Source organism: Elephas maximus, chromosome 18 (genome assembly GCF_024166365.1).
Source record: "Elephas maximus indicus isolate mEleMax1 chromosome 18, mEleMax1 primary haplotype, whole genome shotgun sequence".
NCBI classification, from domain to species: Eukaryota; Metazoa; Chordata; class Mammalia; order Proboscidea; family Elephantidae; genus Elephas; species Elephas maximus.
This window is the reverse complement of record NC_064836.1, coordinates 70,399,066-70,414,313: the sequence shown is the minus strand read 5'-3', so window position 1 is coordinate 70,414,313 and position 15,248 is coordinate 70,399,066. Positions and strand designations below refer to the sequence as shown.

The following is a 15,248-nucleotide window of genomic DNA, read 5'->3' as shown; positions in this document are numbered from 1 at the left end:
CATTTCTCTTGTGCTCCTTGTTTGCCCCTCATCCCTCCCACTATGCAGAAAGTGCGAACAAAGCAGACAGGGAAGAGCTGGGGTAGGAGACTCGTTATGAGGGTCTTTCCCCCCATTTGCTTTGGTTCTCAGAAACTTCTCCCCATTCTTTTCAACTCTTAACTTAAATGATGTTTTCCTCGGTTTTAATTCCCAAAACACTGCTTTTTCTTAGCTCATAGTCCAGCACTAGGTCCCAGCTTCATTCCACTATGTTCTGAACACCTGGCCTGTTTTTTCATTTTCCAAACATAGTAAGTACTAAGTAGCTCATTCTGCGAGGATAAACCAATTCACACATGGCTCAGAGTGAGGGAAGATTGTTTTAAGTTCTCTTGGGTGCATACGCCAGATTACACGATACGTTTATGTGCAAGGGCTGCTTTGGTAAGTATGACTCCCTTGAAATCCCCTGCTGAAGATCATTATTATCCTTATCTAATTTTTTTTTTTTTTTTTAATGTTTATCATCTTAAATTCCGAGAGAGAAAATTCGGGTTAGCTGAATATACAAACTCGCCCACAGTAATACAGTACACATATGCATTAAAAACTGGCATTGAGAACATGTTAAAAGATGTACAGAAATCTTAAGCTTTCTTGCTCTACCTCCTTGTCTTAAAAATTTCTACCTGCCATTTACTATTAGAAAATAACATAAGATATACTCATGCAGAGGCTGATGCAACCATGTACAAAAAGTTAACTTGCCTCCTCTGCTAAAACCTCAGCAGAGATGGATCTACTGGTTGAATCACAATATGGTATCAGGGGTGTGATCAAGTGAGAAATTCCATGGCACAAGTCACAGGTTTAAGTGGACCTACTTCCTGTAAGAACTTCCTACCTACAAACTTTGGGTCCATAAAGTTCAGGCTAGCTTTGGTATTACTGACTCACTGTTCCAAAGATGATCAAAGACAAGCCTGGGTCTGAACACCATAAATGATTATAATTCTAGCGATGTAGATTCACACATGTGCAAATATGCAAAGGAATATCACAGTTGATCTAGCTCAAAGCAGATATTAGAACTCTGAGAACCCAGTGGGATGGAGGAAGCCCATGTCACTCACCTGCTTAAGTAATTTACACAGCCCCGTTGCCATCAGGACCAAGTCCAGACCCCCGGTACTGCATTGGTGGCTTCAGCTTCCTCTCTTCTCTCACTTCAGCTGTATAGAACTACACACAGTTAAAGGAGCTCACTATGCTCTCCTGCCTCCTGGACCTGCCACGTGCTGTTACCTCTAATTTGCCAGGCTCTTTTCTTTTTTTCTCTTTATTTTTTATAACTAACATTTATTATGTTCTTACTTTGTGCCAGATACCGTTGTAAGTACTTGGCCTGTGTTAACCCATCCAACCCTTACATCCAGCACAGATATAGTACTATAATTGTCTCCATGTCACAGAGATGAAACTGAGGCACACAGAAGCTCAATGCCTTATCCAGGGTCACACAGCTAGTACTTGGAGGACCTGCGGTTTGAATCTGAGCAGGCTAGCTCCAGAGCCCACGTGGTTTCCTCTGCTCTCTTCACCTGCTTTTGCCGTCAGGGTGCTTCTGCCTGCCTCATCCTCCTGTGCCGTTGGGCCAGTGAGCAGGTCCTGCCTCATCTCGCAGCAGGCTGCCTAGTCCTCTGGGTTGTTCTTCTCCCTCCACGTTTAACCTGACAGGACCTAGTGAATACACCTCAGGGTTCTGCCAGGCTAACTCCTACTCAGCCTTCACGTCTCAGCCTGGATGTCACTTCCTCCAGAAAGCCCCTGTTCCATTAAGTTTAAATTAGGTGCTTTTTGTGTTTATTCACAAATGCCGTGTCCTCCTGCAGCGTAGCAATCACCCTGTGTAGAACTGCTGGTCGGCTTGTCATTCCTCCCTGCACAACTTCATTCCTCCACGTCAGACCTGCAGGTTAGGACTCTTGTCTTGTTCACTGTTATATCCTGAGAGTCTAGCACAGTGCCAGCCTCATTCTGAGGCTGTTGTGAGGAGCAAATAAAGTATCACTCATTCAAAACAAAAGCATTTATTGAGTGCCTACTATATAGGTCAGGCACTGGTCTTGGTGTTTGAAGCCCGAAGTGAATAAAAAGTATATTCTTAAAATTTGTATCTGCTAAATGGATAATTACTCAAGCAAGGTGTCTGACATGTGATTAAGTCCTTAATAATAATAATAAATTATTAGTCAGTACTTAATAATAATATTAAATTATTACCAAAAACCAAACCCACTGCCATTGAGTTGATTCTGACTCAAAATGATCCCGTCGGGTTTCCGAGGCTGTAAATCTCCATGGAGGCAGGCTGTCACCTCTTTCTTTCATGGAGTCATTGGTGGTTTCAAACCAGCAACCTTTCGGTTAGCAGTTGATGGCTTTAACTGCTGCGCCACCAGGGCTCCTTAAATTATTAGTCAGTAATAAAGTCAGTATTTGAGTGCTTACTATGTGCTAGACACTTCAGTGCTCTTCATGAATTATCTCGCTGAATCTTTATAAAAAAATCCCTGAGTTAGTACTTACTATCCCTACTTAACAAGTGAGGAAACTGAGGCACAGAATGTTAAGTAGCTTACCCACACAGTTACTCAGCTATGGACCCAGAATTCAAACTTGGACTGTATGACTCTTAACCCTGGGCTCTTAAACATTCTACTATATTTCTTTAAAATTTAATTATTACTATTATCATCATCATAGAGTCTCTGGGTGGTGCAAACGGTTAACGCTCTCACTGCAAACGAGAAGGTTGGAGGTTTGAGTTCACCCAAAGGTGCCTTAGAGGTGAGGCCTGGCAATCTATTCCCCCAAAATCACTCACTGAAAACCGTATGGAGCACAGCTCTACTCTGACACACATGGGGTTCCTGTGAGTTGGCAACTGGGTTTGTTTTTGTTTTTGGTATTATCATCATTATTATTGTCATGATGCAATCAGTAAGTATATGCTAAATAAAACGAGGTCAGAATAAGAACTCTTTTCCTGAGCTGTGTCTAACGTCACTTTCCCGTTTATATAGTGAAGGTGCGGCATTCTGGTACAAGTAAGTATGCAATTGAAGCTTTACTAATTTTTGCTTATAGAGCTCCATATTACTGTATTTTTATGCAAATAATACACACCTTCTATGTTTGTTTGCCAACTACTCCCTCCCCTTGTGAGGTGTTTTCATAAGTGCCTCTATGCCAATTTTTTTGTTTTTTTACATGTTGCTGAAAAAAATTAGCATAGCACATTTACAAAAATACCTGGTGGGAGGGGAAAGAAGTAGCTGGCAAACAAACAGAAGATGTGCGTTATTTGCATAAAATACAGCATTCATCTTCTATCACATAAAAAAAAAAAATGGCTTCCATAAAGTCTTTCTTACTCCAGGAAAAAGGATAGGAGTTATTGCCCGAAATCGACTTTGCAGAAAATGGAAACCTCACTGAGAAACAAATATCAGTCACTGGGCAGTCTCAAGTGGATTTTCTCTGCATTTCCAAGAGACGATTGTAGGATAGGATTAGAAGTAGCCTACCTGCTTTCCTTCCCTGCTCTTCCTGATTAATTCTAATTAGCTCAAGAACACAATCAATCTTGCCCATTTTCAGTTTTTGTATTAGTTTTTGTGGACTCTCAGGGTTTAACAAAGAGTGGTTAGAGAAACAAGAAAATAGTTGTTCCCCGTTTTATTCCTCCCCCGCCCATGCACTGCGTATGAGTTGAATATCTACCATGAGTTCGTCCATCATGGTGTTCTACTCCACAGCATCAGATAAGCCTAAGACATGGTACTTGGCATCACAGGGCCGTCAGTCTCTTGAGAAGACAAGATGTGCACAAAGAGCAAAAGGGAAACAACGTACACAATAGGTAATTGATTCCTCAGTTGTGTGGACTAGGCTTAGGGATTGTAGGAGTTCAGGAAAAAAAGGGAGATTCATGAAGGCCAGAGATGCGAGGGAGGGAAGATATCATAGACAAAGGGGCAGTAAACTGGGTCTTGCAGAGTGAATAAGAGTTGGATAAACAGAGAAGAAATGGGAGTCATTGTACATATGGGGAAAGATTTAGCAATTGAACGGATGTTTTGATGGTAAGGACGCTGGTCTGGCTAGGACACAAGGAACATTTTGCAGACTACTGAACAATATACGTCCAAACAGGAAAGCCGGTAATGGGGAACACAAGGTCGAGAAGGGGAGAGTGTTGACATGTCATGGGGTTGGTAGCCAATGTCACAAAACAATATGTGTACTAATTGTTTAATGAGAAGCTAGTTTGTTCTGTAAACCTTCATCTAAAGTACAATAATAATAACAAAAAAAAGTGTCCATGAAGTTAAATATGTGTCCCTTCAAGAGTATCTAAATTGGGAAATTCTGTCAACAACAAACGATCTAGCTCCGACTCTATCACTAGTTTTTGATTCTGAGCATGTCGATCTTTCGGAAGAATTAACACTAGTTAAACTTTTTTTTTTTTTAAACAGTAAAAGAAACATCATTGGAATAGGAGTTTTCTTTTTTTTTTTAATTGTACTTTAGATGAAGGTTTACAGAGCAAATTAGTTCCTCATGAAACAATTAATACATATTGTTTTGTGACATTTGTTGCCAAACCCACGACATGTCAACACTCTCTCCTTCTTGACCTTGGGTTCCCTGTTACCAGCTTTCCTGACCCCTCCTGCCTTCTTGTCCTTGCCCTTGGGTTGGTGTGCCCATTTAGTCTCATTTTGTTTTATGGGCCTTTCTAATTTTGGGCTGAAGGGTGAACCTCAGGAGTGACTTCAGTACTGAGTTAAAAGGGTGTCCAGGGGCCATACTCTCCGGGTTTCTCCAGTCTCTGTCAGACCAGTAAGTCTGGTCTTTTTCTGCGAGTTAGAAAAATCTTCATTTTTCTCTAGCTCTGTCCAGGATCCTCTATTGTGATCCCTGTCAGAGCACTTGGTGGTGGTATCTGGGCACCATCTAGTTGTGCTGGACTTAATCTGGTGGAGGCTGTGGTAGTTGCGATCCATTAGTACTTTGCATTCATCTTTCCCTTGTGTGTTTGGATTTCTTCATTCCCCTTTGCTCCAGACAGGTTGGGACCTGTGGAGTATCTTAGATGGCCATCCACAAGCTTTAAAGACCCCAGACGCTACTCACCAAAGTAGGATGTAGAACATTGTATTTATAACCTATGTTATGCCAACTGAGCTAGATGTTCCCCAAGACTATGGTCCCCACAGCTCTCAGCCCAGTAAATTTAGTGTCTCAGGGAGTTTGGATGTGCCTGTGAAGCTTCCATGACCTTGCCTTGGTCAAGTTGTGCTGACTTCACAGTATACCGGTATTGTGTACAGTCTTACCCTTCACCAAAGTTACCACCTATCCATTACCTAGTTGGTGTTTTTTTCCTCCCACCCCTTCCCTCCCTCAGAACAGGAGGGTTTTAAGTTCTAAACCTAATTGAGACTTGGGCCTTTTCCTGACATTAACTCATCACTAAATTGCATGACCTTGTTAAAGTTGCTTGACTCAGTTGGGCCTTGGTTTTCATATCTGTAAATAATAGGGGTTGAAACATCTTGTTTCTAAAAGGACACTGAGCTCTAAGATTTATAGCTTTATGATTCCTTTTGCAATTTTCTGCACCCAGGTGATCTTTTATGATAAATGAACTAGGATGGATTTTCAGACTAAACTCAACTAACAGTCTGGGTTTCTCCTAAATGGATTGTTCTAAATGATATGTTCAATGTGTCATTCCTTTGTGGGGCCATAAACAGTCAAATCATAAGATCAAAGACTTTAAGGCTAAAACAAGCCTTGCCAGACGTAGGCTAAAATGGAAAACAGTGCTGACTCAGTTGTTATCTTCACATAAATGTAGTGATGTTGTTGATGATGGCGATACTGAATACTGTCTGGATTTACTGCATGCTTACTTCATGCCAGGAGTTTTACATGGATCATGTGTTATCTATATAATAGTCCTGCATGTAAATATTGTATTCTATTTATAGCCCACAAAAGAGAGGTTCGATGGCTCCCCTACGCTCTCCTAGCTCACCAGTGGCAGGGCTGGGATCCAGTTCCAGGTCTTTCCAAGCACAAACCTATATGATTCCCACTATGAATGATATCTCCTTGCTCAATGAAGGATTCAGGGGCATAAAATTGCTAAAACTTACATAGAACTTAATTCCGTATGAAGCTAACAAAATTCTCAGTATACCGTAAAGGCTGAAGAATTAGGCACATTGAAAATAATTAGGATTTTTGAATTCCTTATATGTTTAAACCAGAGAGTCAAATACCATGGCTGGAATTTAAAAGAGGCTGAATAATCTTATGACTAATAATGGCATTTGTAGTCATGAGGATTGAGACAAAAAAGGAGCAAACAGCAAGCTTCAAGGTCAAACATTCAGCATCAGGGAGTTAGCAAGTCCTTTTTCCTTAAATTTAAATGCCATGCAAAGAAATGTTGATGATGGACTGCAATTGTGGCTTATACCACTAATAGGTCTTCTGGGGGGTCACGAACCATCTGATATGACAGGAAGGCCACTTACTATGCTTTCTGTCTGGGCTTCTATTCTGTTCAGCATTGTCGATAAGGTGCGCTGATTGAAATTCTTATTAAATAAGCTTTCTTTTGCAGCACATTTTAAAGCATGCATATAAAGATTCCACCATCAGTGTTATGAAATGGATCTATGCATTATCTTCAGGGAGTCAATGAGTTTGCATTTTGCTTCTAACCATTCTGATGGAATGTTTGCCTTAGAAGTCATTTAATCCAGCGCAACTCCCTGGTGCTTGTTCAAGATGCTGGTCTGCTGGACAGACTTTCACACGCTGTAAAAATTCAGATAAACTGCTCCCCAACTTACATGAGAACTAGAATGCTCAGAAAAAGTTATTTGTGTATGTTCATGCACCAGCCAACTGTAGTCCATAAATGTACTAAGAGAACTATTACCCTTCTCTATACCGGGTTATTTCTGGTTCTATAATTACCAACCCATATATGCCAGAGTACGGCAAACTGAGATGTTCCACAACTGGGTTTAATTTGAACTCAGATGGGTACCACAGAGCAAGTAGTTTGCTGATTGCAAAGTCTTTCACCTTTAGATGAAAGGAGTTATACTAGTGTAAAGTGTAATTATTTTAATAAAGGCAATCTGAAAAGTGCTCAACAGTGAGCATAAGAACTTTTAATTCTCTCTCACAGACTCCATGAAATATGAAAATACAATAGACTGTTCAGAGAAGCAATCTCCAGGAGTCCACTAGGCTTTGCAGATTGGTCTAGAGAATAAACAGTTCAGGTCCTCACCCCACCCCCTCTTTAGCATTGCCACATACTAATGACCCAATCAAGTTGCTCCTTTCAAGAGAAGGATGGCAAAATTAAAATGCATGGCTTTGTTTATTCTCTCGTTTTCTCAGATACTAGGGAGATTATTCTCTCTTTGCTGACAATTTAGGTAGCTCTGGCTCCAACAATTTTCTGCTTGTTCTGAGATATGTGCAGAAGACGGTTACTTTAAATGGCTGGGGGCTGTCATTACAGACACAAATTCTGGAAGCACAATTAGCCTCTTCCATTTCAAGAAAACATGGGATAAAATAGAGAACAGTGAGCAGGACTTGTTCTAGCTACCTGGATTAAGATTATTTAGGGAGGATCAGTTCTCCTTGGATTAATAATACAAGTTCATGCAAGCAGCAGTCAAGAAATCAAACAACGTACTATACTGGGCGAATCTGCTACAAATGACCTCTTTGAAGTTTTAAAAAATAAAGATGTCACTTTGATGACTAAGGTGCTCCTGACCTAAGCCATGGTCTTTTAAACCTCATATGTGTGCAAAGGAAACCCCGGTGGCATAGTGATTAAGTGCTACGGCTGCTAACCAAAGGGTCAGCAGTTCGAATCCGCCAGGCACTCCTTAGAAACCTTATGGGGCAGCTCTACTCTGTTCTATAGGGTCGCTAGGAGTCGGAATCGACTCGATGGCACTGGGTTTGGTTTTTGGTTTGGTATGTGTGCAAAAGCTGGACAATGAAAAAGGAAGACAAAAGAAGAACTGAGGTATTCAAATTGTGGTGTTGGCAAAGAATATTGAATTTACTATGAATTTCCAGAAAAACAATCAACCTTAGAATGCTCCTTAAAAGCACGGATGGTAAGACTTAGGCTTCCTTACTTGGGACATGTTAGTTATCAGGAAAGACCAATCGCTAGAAAAGGACTTCATGTTTGGTAAAGTAGAAGGCCAACAAAATCGAGGGAAACCCCCAGTGAGATGGATTGGCACAATAGCTACAACAATGGACTCAAACATGCCTGTGATCACGAAGATGGAGCAGGACCTGTACAATGTTTTATTCTGTTGTACGTCATGCGGTAAAGCCGACTACAACAACTAAAGTCTCAGGAAATGGTACAAACACCCATCCAGTGGTTTAAGCCCAACATCTCAGAGTTATTCCTGATTCTTCTCTTCCCTCATTCTCTCATCTAATCCATCTATCGTACCTGTCTCCTCTACCTTCAGAATATATCCCTAATATAGCCACGTCTCGCTATGTCCTCTACTAGTTCCAAGCCACCATTATTTTCATTTGTTTACTTCAACAGTCTCCTAATTGTTCTTCTCTGTTACTACTCTTGTATCCCCCATTCCACCTGACATTTCATGCTCTACCCAGCTGTCTGATGGATTCATTAAAATGATAAATCAGAGCATACCATCATTCCCACCTCCTACCCCTCCAATGGCTTTCTGGTCAAACAAAATACAAACTCCCTTTAGTCTAGAAAACTCTATATGAACCTCCAACTCCAAGTATACCCAGCTAAAATGTGCTTATTTTTCTACAACCACAATAACCTTGCTGTTCCTGGAATATACCAAGCTTATTGGGGCCCCAAGGAATTTGTGTTTATAGGTCCTTTGTCATGGAATAGGCTTCTTGCAATTTTTACATCATGCAGTCTCAGCTCCAATGTCATTTTCTCAGAGGGGCCTTCCCTATGTAAAGGGGTTCCTTCTTCCCCATGTCACTTTCTATGACATTTCCTTACTTATTTTTGATGGCGCTTGTTGCTATCCAAATAGCTTCTGTTTATGATTTGCTTTCTCGTCTATTGTCTGTCTCCCGTACTACAGCGTGAGCTCCTTTAGAGTGAAAAATTGTCTCCCTTGTTCTTTGCTGTACGCCCACAGCTGCATATAGTTGTTGAATGAATAAATGAACGGGTGAATGATGGAAGAACGAATGGAAATGGATTCCTGGGACTATTGCCAAGGAATACAAAGAAAGCTGCTCACAGGTGGCCAGTAGGATACAGAACCGTGTTTAAGTCGTAATAGCTCCAGAACAGAGGTCAGTTTTCAGATAGATTCCAGTTTGTCAATACTTTTGTTGAAATTTTGGGAAGCAGTAGAAATAGTTAAATCAAGCACTTCCTGAGTCATTTGTTTCCTTCAGACTTCTGGAAACTTTATGGGGTACCCAGAAAAAAGGGTAGGCTTTAGAAATTGCTTCCTCAGACAGCTGCTCCTAATGCTTACGCTTTACTTTCAGAGTGGAAGGCGCCCGTGGGGGAAATAGAATATAATACTCTGGTTCTGACTTTGAGGTGGGTCAAGTTTTAAGAAGTCCAGTAGAGCACTAATTCAAAAAATTAGCACTAATAACAACAACAAAAAAAAAAGACGGAGCTACTTACATGACAGCCACAATTGCGTGGTGGTGGTCTCTGGGTCCATTAATTATAAATACATGTGCTTTTAGACATGACCAGGGATAGACAGGTCAGGGCTCGCCTTTAAAAAGTGAAAGTCTGATTTTGTCATCCAAGTATATCTATGGTTAGCCTCCCAGTTGGGTGTGTTTTCCATTTGCCCTGGTTTTCAATGTTAATCTGGAGCTATGTCCGGACTTCCCTTTCTCCTCCCCTCTGACCAGAGCCACAAGCTCCAGGCATCCTGTTTTCATACAGGAAACCAAATTAAGTAAAACTGCTTCTCTCCAGGAGATAAACCCTCCGAAGGCTAGGCTGGGGGCCAGGTGTCGCCCCTTGTGCAATCACAGGCTCTGTGTCTCAATAGAACAGTGTTACAATTGCTTTTAATTGTATTTTCTTCTCAATCCACTCCCAGAGCCTGTAATACTCTTAAATGGTAAGACAAGTAATTATAGCAGCAATTTTATTCAAACACTATGCCTGTTCCTTGGGAGAGGGATTAAACAGGGCTCTGGCAGCCGTCTGGCAGGGTGCTTAACTCACAAGAGGCTGAGCTGGGCTCGGGATCAGCGGTTCAAAGAATGCTTTGGATAGAAACTATTGAAGGTCTTAACTGATGCAGGTTTCAAGCAGCCTTGCTGTAGGAGCTTACAGCTTTATTCCATGGAAGCTGGTGGATTCTGTTTTAGGAGGTGCTAAACCAATTGCCATTTAACAAGCCTTAGCTTTACCGGTTTCTGTCTTCCTTAGTCAGTTCCTGAGGGCACATCTGGCATCTAGTAAGTTCCTGGGACAGCAGCAAAGGAGAAATGTGGCCTGTTCTAATTCCGTCTTAATACCTGAGGAGGCTGCAGGCATGCTATCAGAAGACTTTTGAGTGTTGGAAGTGGCTCTTTGTTGATTTCAATGTACTTCGTGAATATTCATTTCAGCTCTAACCTTACTATTTGTGTGAAATTGGGCGAGTTACTTGAATTTCTCAGTTCTTCAGTCCCCTTACCTGTAGAACGGGGACAGTAATAAGGAACTCTCAGGGCTGTAATCAGAATTAACCAAAATAATGTTTGTATAATGCCTAGCAAAGGCCTGACACAAAACAAGGACTCGGTAAATGTTGGCTACTATTATTAGAGATTTTATTACTCTTTTCATCTTTACTCAGGTTAGACAAGTTGCTCTCAATGTTACTTTTTTTCCTCAACATTTGAGCCACAAAGGCATCCAAAGTCACCTATTTGGGTGCCCAATACCTAGGGACTTCAGTGCTAAAACCTGGAGTGATCTAGTCCCTCTGCCTTTGGAGTCAGGTCACAAGTCTGATTGACAGTTCCATGAGGTCTTCCTTATATTAGGTACTCATTCAAAAACAGTCACTTCTGAGGCTTTTTGAAATGCACCTCATTTCTGGAAAGTCTCCAGCTTTTCCCCCGTATGTCATCTCAGCAGACATGGGGCAAAAGGCAGCGCCATTTTTCCCATGCCAAGAGAAAGTGGCTTCTTTCAGGTATCCCAGGCTGCTTGGTTTTCAATTCAGGGCTTGAAATAAATCCTGGGCATGGATGTCCGGCAGGCTGGGAGGTGGACATGGAAAGGAATCAGGATAAACTGAAATGACTTTTGCCATTGGCTTGGCCAGTGCACCTTGCCAAGTGGTTTTCCCGTCAATTTTAAACAGCTCAGTGTTATAAGGGAAAATGTACTCCATATGTTGCTGGTGCTTTTGCCCTCAATTCACAAAAATGCCATCATCTTAGACAGGGAGGGTTTCCAGGAATTGTTTGGAAGCTTTCTTTTCAAAGAAAGTACCACTTGAATAGTGACAAATAACTCAATTTTTCTTCATAGTCCTTGGTGAGGATAGAAAGGTCTGATTTTGGTTTTTGCCCCAAATGGCCCTTAAATGTATCCGTTCCTAACCTTTTAAAATTTCTCATCCCAAAGTATGACTTTATCCCTTTTCAAAGAGCATAGATTTTCTGTTTTGCTCTCTTCCAAGTTTACCTGAATATAACAGAGGTTAACAAAAGCCCAAAGGCTCAAGTGTTTTTATTCAGTGAAAAGAAAAGTCACAAACTGAGAGCATACCTTCTATTTATTGGTAGCCTCAAAATGCTTTTTTTTTTTTCTTTTTGAATAGTCTCAGGAGATCATCATTGTCGTTAGGTAGGTAGATAGGTAGAAAATATTATTCCCACTTTGCTCATCTTTTTTCCTGAAAAACATACTGTTTAAAAGAACCATCACTAAAAAAAAGAGAAAGAAAGAAAAAAGAACCATCACTGCTCAGCTTAATCCTATAATTCTCTCTATCCCATATTCTTGCCCTCTGCTCAGAAAGTAAAAATCACCTGTTTTTCCATGACCCCATCCGGTTGCCTGCGAACTCTGAAATGATTTAGTTTGTCAGTGGTTTAAGGACCAGACAGGCCTGAAATCCTTCACCGTTTACCAGGCAGAGGCCCCACCCTGCCTCCCCCAGGTATTAGGTCACCTCTGTTTGCTTGTCTGGTGAGAACTGGCTTCCTTTTCAGAGGCTGGAAGCCAGAGTGGTTCAACAGCAGAAGAGGAACCTGGAACTGACAGTGGGTTTGCAGATGTGCAAAAGAGTCCCAAGAGCTTTGGGGAAAAAAGTAAAGGGGGAGTGGGTTTTTGAGAAGAAAATATAAAGGCTGAAAACAAAACAATTAATCATATTGTGACTATTACATTTGTCCCTGTAAAGAGTGACTCATTTTCCCTGCATTTTGAGACTATAATTTTTATGTAACTACTGAATAACTATCACATTGTTTTTTTCTTTGCTTTCTGATTTTTGTTGTTGTTTCTCCAAGTCAGAAGGCTTTTCGAATTGCTTCCTTACTCCTAATCCAGAAAAGGAAGTGATACTGTGTGTGAGATGATAAGATGAAATGGCAGAACCTGATCACTGCAAAGACTGATTTGCAACTGAGGAAAAAAAAAGTCTAGAAAAGAGCCTTCGGAACTGTCACAATGAATTGCCCAGGGCGGTCAAACTTTCTCAGGACCTTCCCCTCTGCCATTTATGGTTAGAGGACAACTTTGCCTTTTAGTAAGCAGGAAGAGTTCCAAAATGGTGAATTTCATCTCCTTAGAGATAAGGCCCGGGAGGGGAGCCAGCAATTATGTCAAGAAAATAGAGTATTTTTTTTTTTTTTTAACCTCACACTTGCCCAGCTCACCAAGGAATTATGACTTAACAGCAGAAGTTTCCAGTTTTTAACAGCATAGAGACCACGGGCCTTGGACTCACACAGCCTGATTCTGGATGTTAACTCTACTACCATTACCATCTGTGTGACTGTGGGCTGGTTACAAAATTTCTCTAAGCCTATCTTCTCAACTACAAAATAGGGATGATAATGATAATAATAAATACCTGTACCTGGTACAAATGTTAGCATAGCTGTGCTGGCACAAAAATTATGATTAAAAGTCAACGGACTAGCCATTCCTCCTGACACCTGATCAAGTGGCTTGAACTCCGCGAAGGTCAGTGAAAACTTCTTTCTTTAATGGAACTATATCCTCAGCTTCAGTTCATTCAGTGAACTATGTTTATGGAGCATAGGAAACTTCGCTTGAAGATCTCCCTTTTATTCTGACATAGGTGGCATTCCTTAAGAGAGATGCAATTTTATTATTTTTCTGTATTAAATCCTTCTATTGGTGCTTGGAGCCCTGGTGGCGCAGTGGTTAAGAGCTTGGCTGCTAACCAAAAGGTTGGCAGTTCGAATCCACTAGCTGCTCCTTGGAAACCTAATGGGGCAGTTCTACTCTGTCCTACAGGGTCGCTATGCGTCAGAATCGACTCAAAGACAATGATTTTTTTTTTTTTTTTTATTATTATATGGTGCCTGGAGGGAAATGTATGGAGACAGTGGTACTGGCTTATTTTCTATGGACTGTGGCTTTCACTGTGTCACGGCCTGCTGCTCCCCACGGACGCCACCTCTCTTGTGGGGGAGGGGTGAGGACAGAGAATAGTTGGGGAGTAGCCTGAGGTCTGGGAAATATTCCAGTTCACTGACGACAGTGGTGCTGCTTTGCTCTGGGGTTCCTAGGTCAGTTTTTCTAGCTTTACAATCCAGAATTTTCTTTCAGCAATGTCATTTTTTAGTGAGTTAAATATACACACAGACACACATATGCACACTCCTCACAAAACACTGAGTTAAATGGCAGTTTAATAAATGGGTGATTTAATAATTGGGTCCTGTGTCTCCTCCCCTCCCCCTAAAAAAAAGAAAAAAATAAAGCCTGACAGCCGGCCCTTCTCACACATGGCAAGGGAGTTGGGTGTGTGATTAAAAAGGAAATTTCCTTATATATCATGGTCTCTCTTTAACTGAATTTTGATATGAGAATTCTTTGTTTCAAGCTTCGTTATTAAAAATCTTTCAAAAAAACATCACAACCAAAGGTTCACCGTTTGGGCAAAAATCAGTTTTTACCATCAGCATCTCTGCTGTGATTCTGAAAGTTGATGGTGACCACACAGGTCAAACAAAACATGTAGAGGTTGAATTAAATATAGAAAGACACAAAGCATTCTGTGAGTACTGTTTTCTGACTAAATTCTGATTATAAACTTGTTTCAATTGCTTTATCCCTTTCTTTTAAAAGTGGAATTTAAGTAATTCCTTAAATTGAGTTTTTTTAAACAGTGATGAAAAACTGATTTGATTCAATCCAGTTCAGCAAATATTTATCAAGGGTAATAAATCTTTACTGAACTGGAAACTCAGCTATGTCAATAAAAATGGTACCTGCATAGATGGAGCTTATGGTTGGTATAAAAGACAGTTGTTAAATAGGTTAGCTACCAGTACAACGGTCTGGGGGGTGGGAGGGGGAGTTCCAGTAGGGCCTACGGGAGGAGGGTGTTGTTGCAGGTAGTTGCTATCGAGTTAACTCTGATTCATGGTGAGCCCATGTAGAACAGAAAAAAACACTGCTCAGCCCTGCACCATTTTTACAATCATTGGTATGCCTACATTCAGTGTGTATTTTGAGTGCCTTCCAATCTAGGGGGCTCATCTTCCAGCACTATATCAGCCAGTGTTCTGTTGTGATCCATAGGGTTTTCACTGGCTTATTTTTGGAAGTAGATTGCCAGACCTTTTTTCCCATCTGTCTTAATCTGGAACCTCCACTGAAAGCTGTGTGCCATAGGTGACCCTGCTGGTATCTGAACTGCTAGTGCCATAGCTTCCAGCATCACAGCAACACGCATGCCACCACAGTAGGGCAAGCTGATGGCAGGTGGTGGATGGGAGGGTGGAGCACAGGATTTGACTCCGTACAGGCCAGAGGTTCTCACACTCTCACTTACATAAGAATCTCCTGGGGGTTTGTTAAAATTCAGGTATCTGGGCCTTAAGTGCAAGTGGTCTACAGGCCAATTTCGGGAGACCCGTTAGAGTGGATTAGCGAGGGC

At 41.2% G+C, this 15,248-nt stretch overlaps 1 protein-coding gene across 4 annotated transcripts in view; it reads right to left on the bottom strand.

Moving 5' to 3' along the window:
* Positions 1-15,248, bottom strand: part of COL8A1 (collagen type VIII alpha 1 chain) — a 186,192-nt gene that overhangs the window by 93,839 nt on the left and 77,105 nt on the right. The window contains exon 1 of one of the 4 annotated variants that reach the window (XM_049857922.1): positions 9,773-10,197. The exons of 2 other annotated variants lie outside the window; for them this stretch is intronic. The gene's annotated coding sequence lies outside the window, so the exon portion shown is untranslated. Of the gene's footprint in view, positions 1-9,772; positions 10,198-15,248 lie in introns of those variants that run through there. One more of the 4 variants, XM_049857920.1, reaches the window with a different exon arrangement.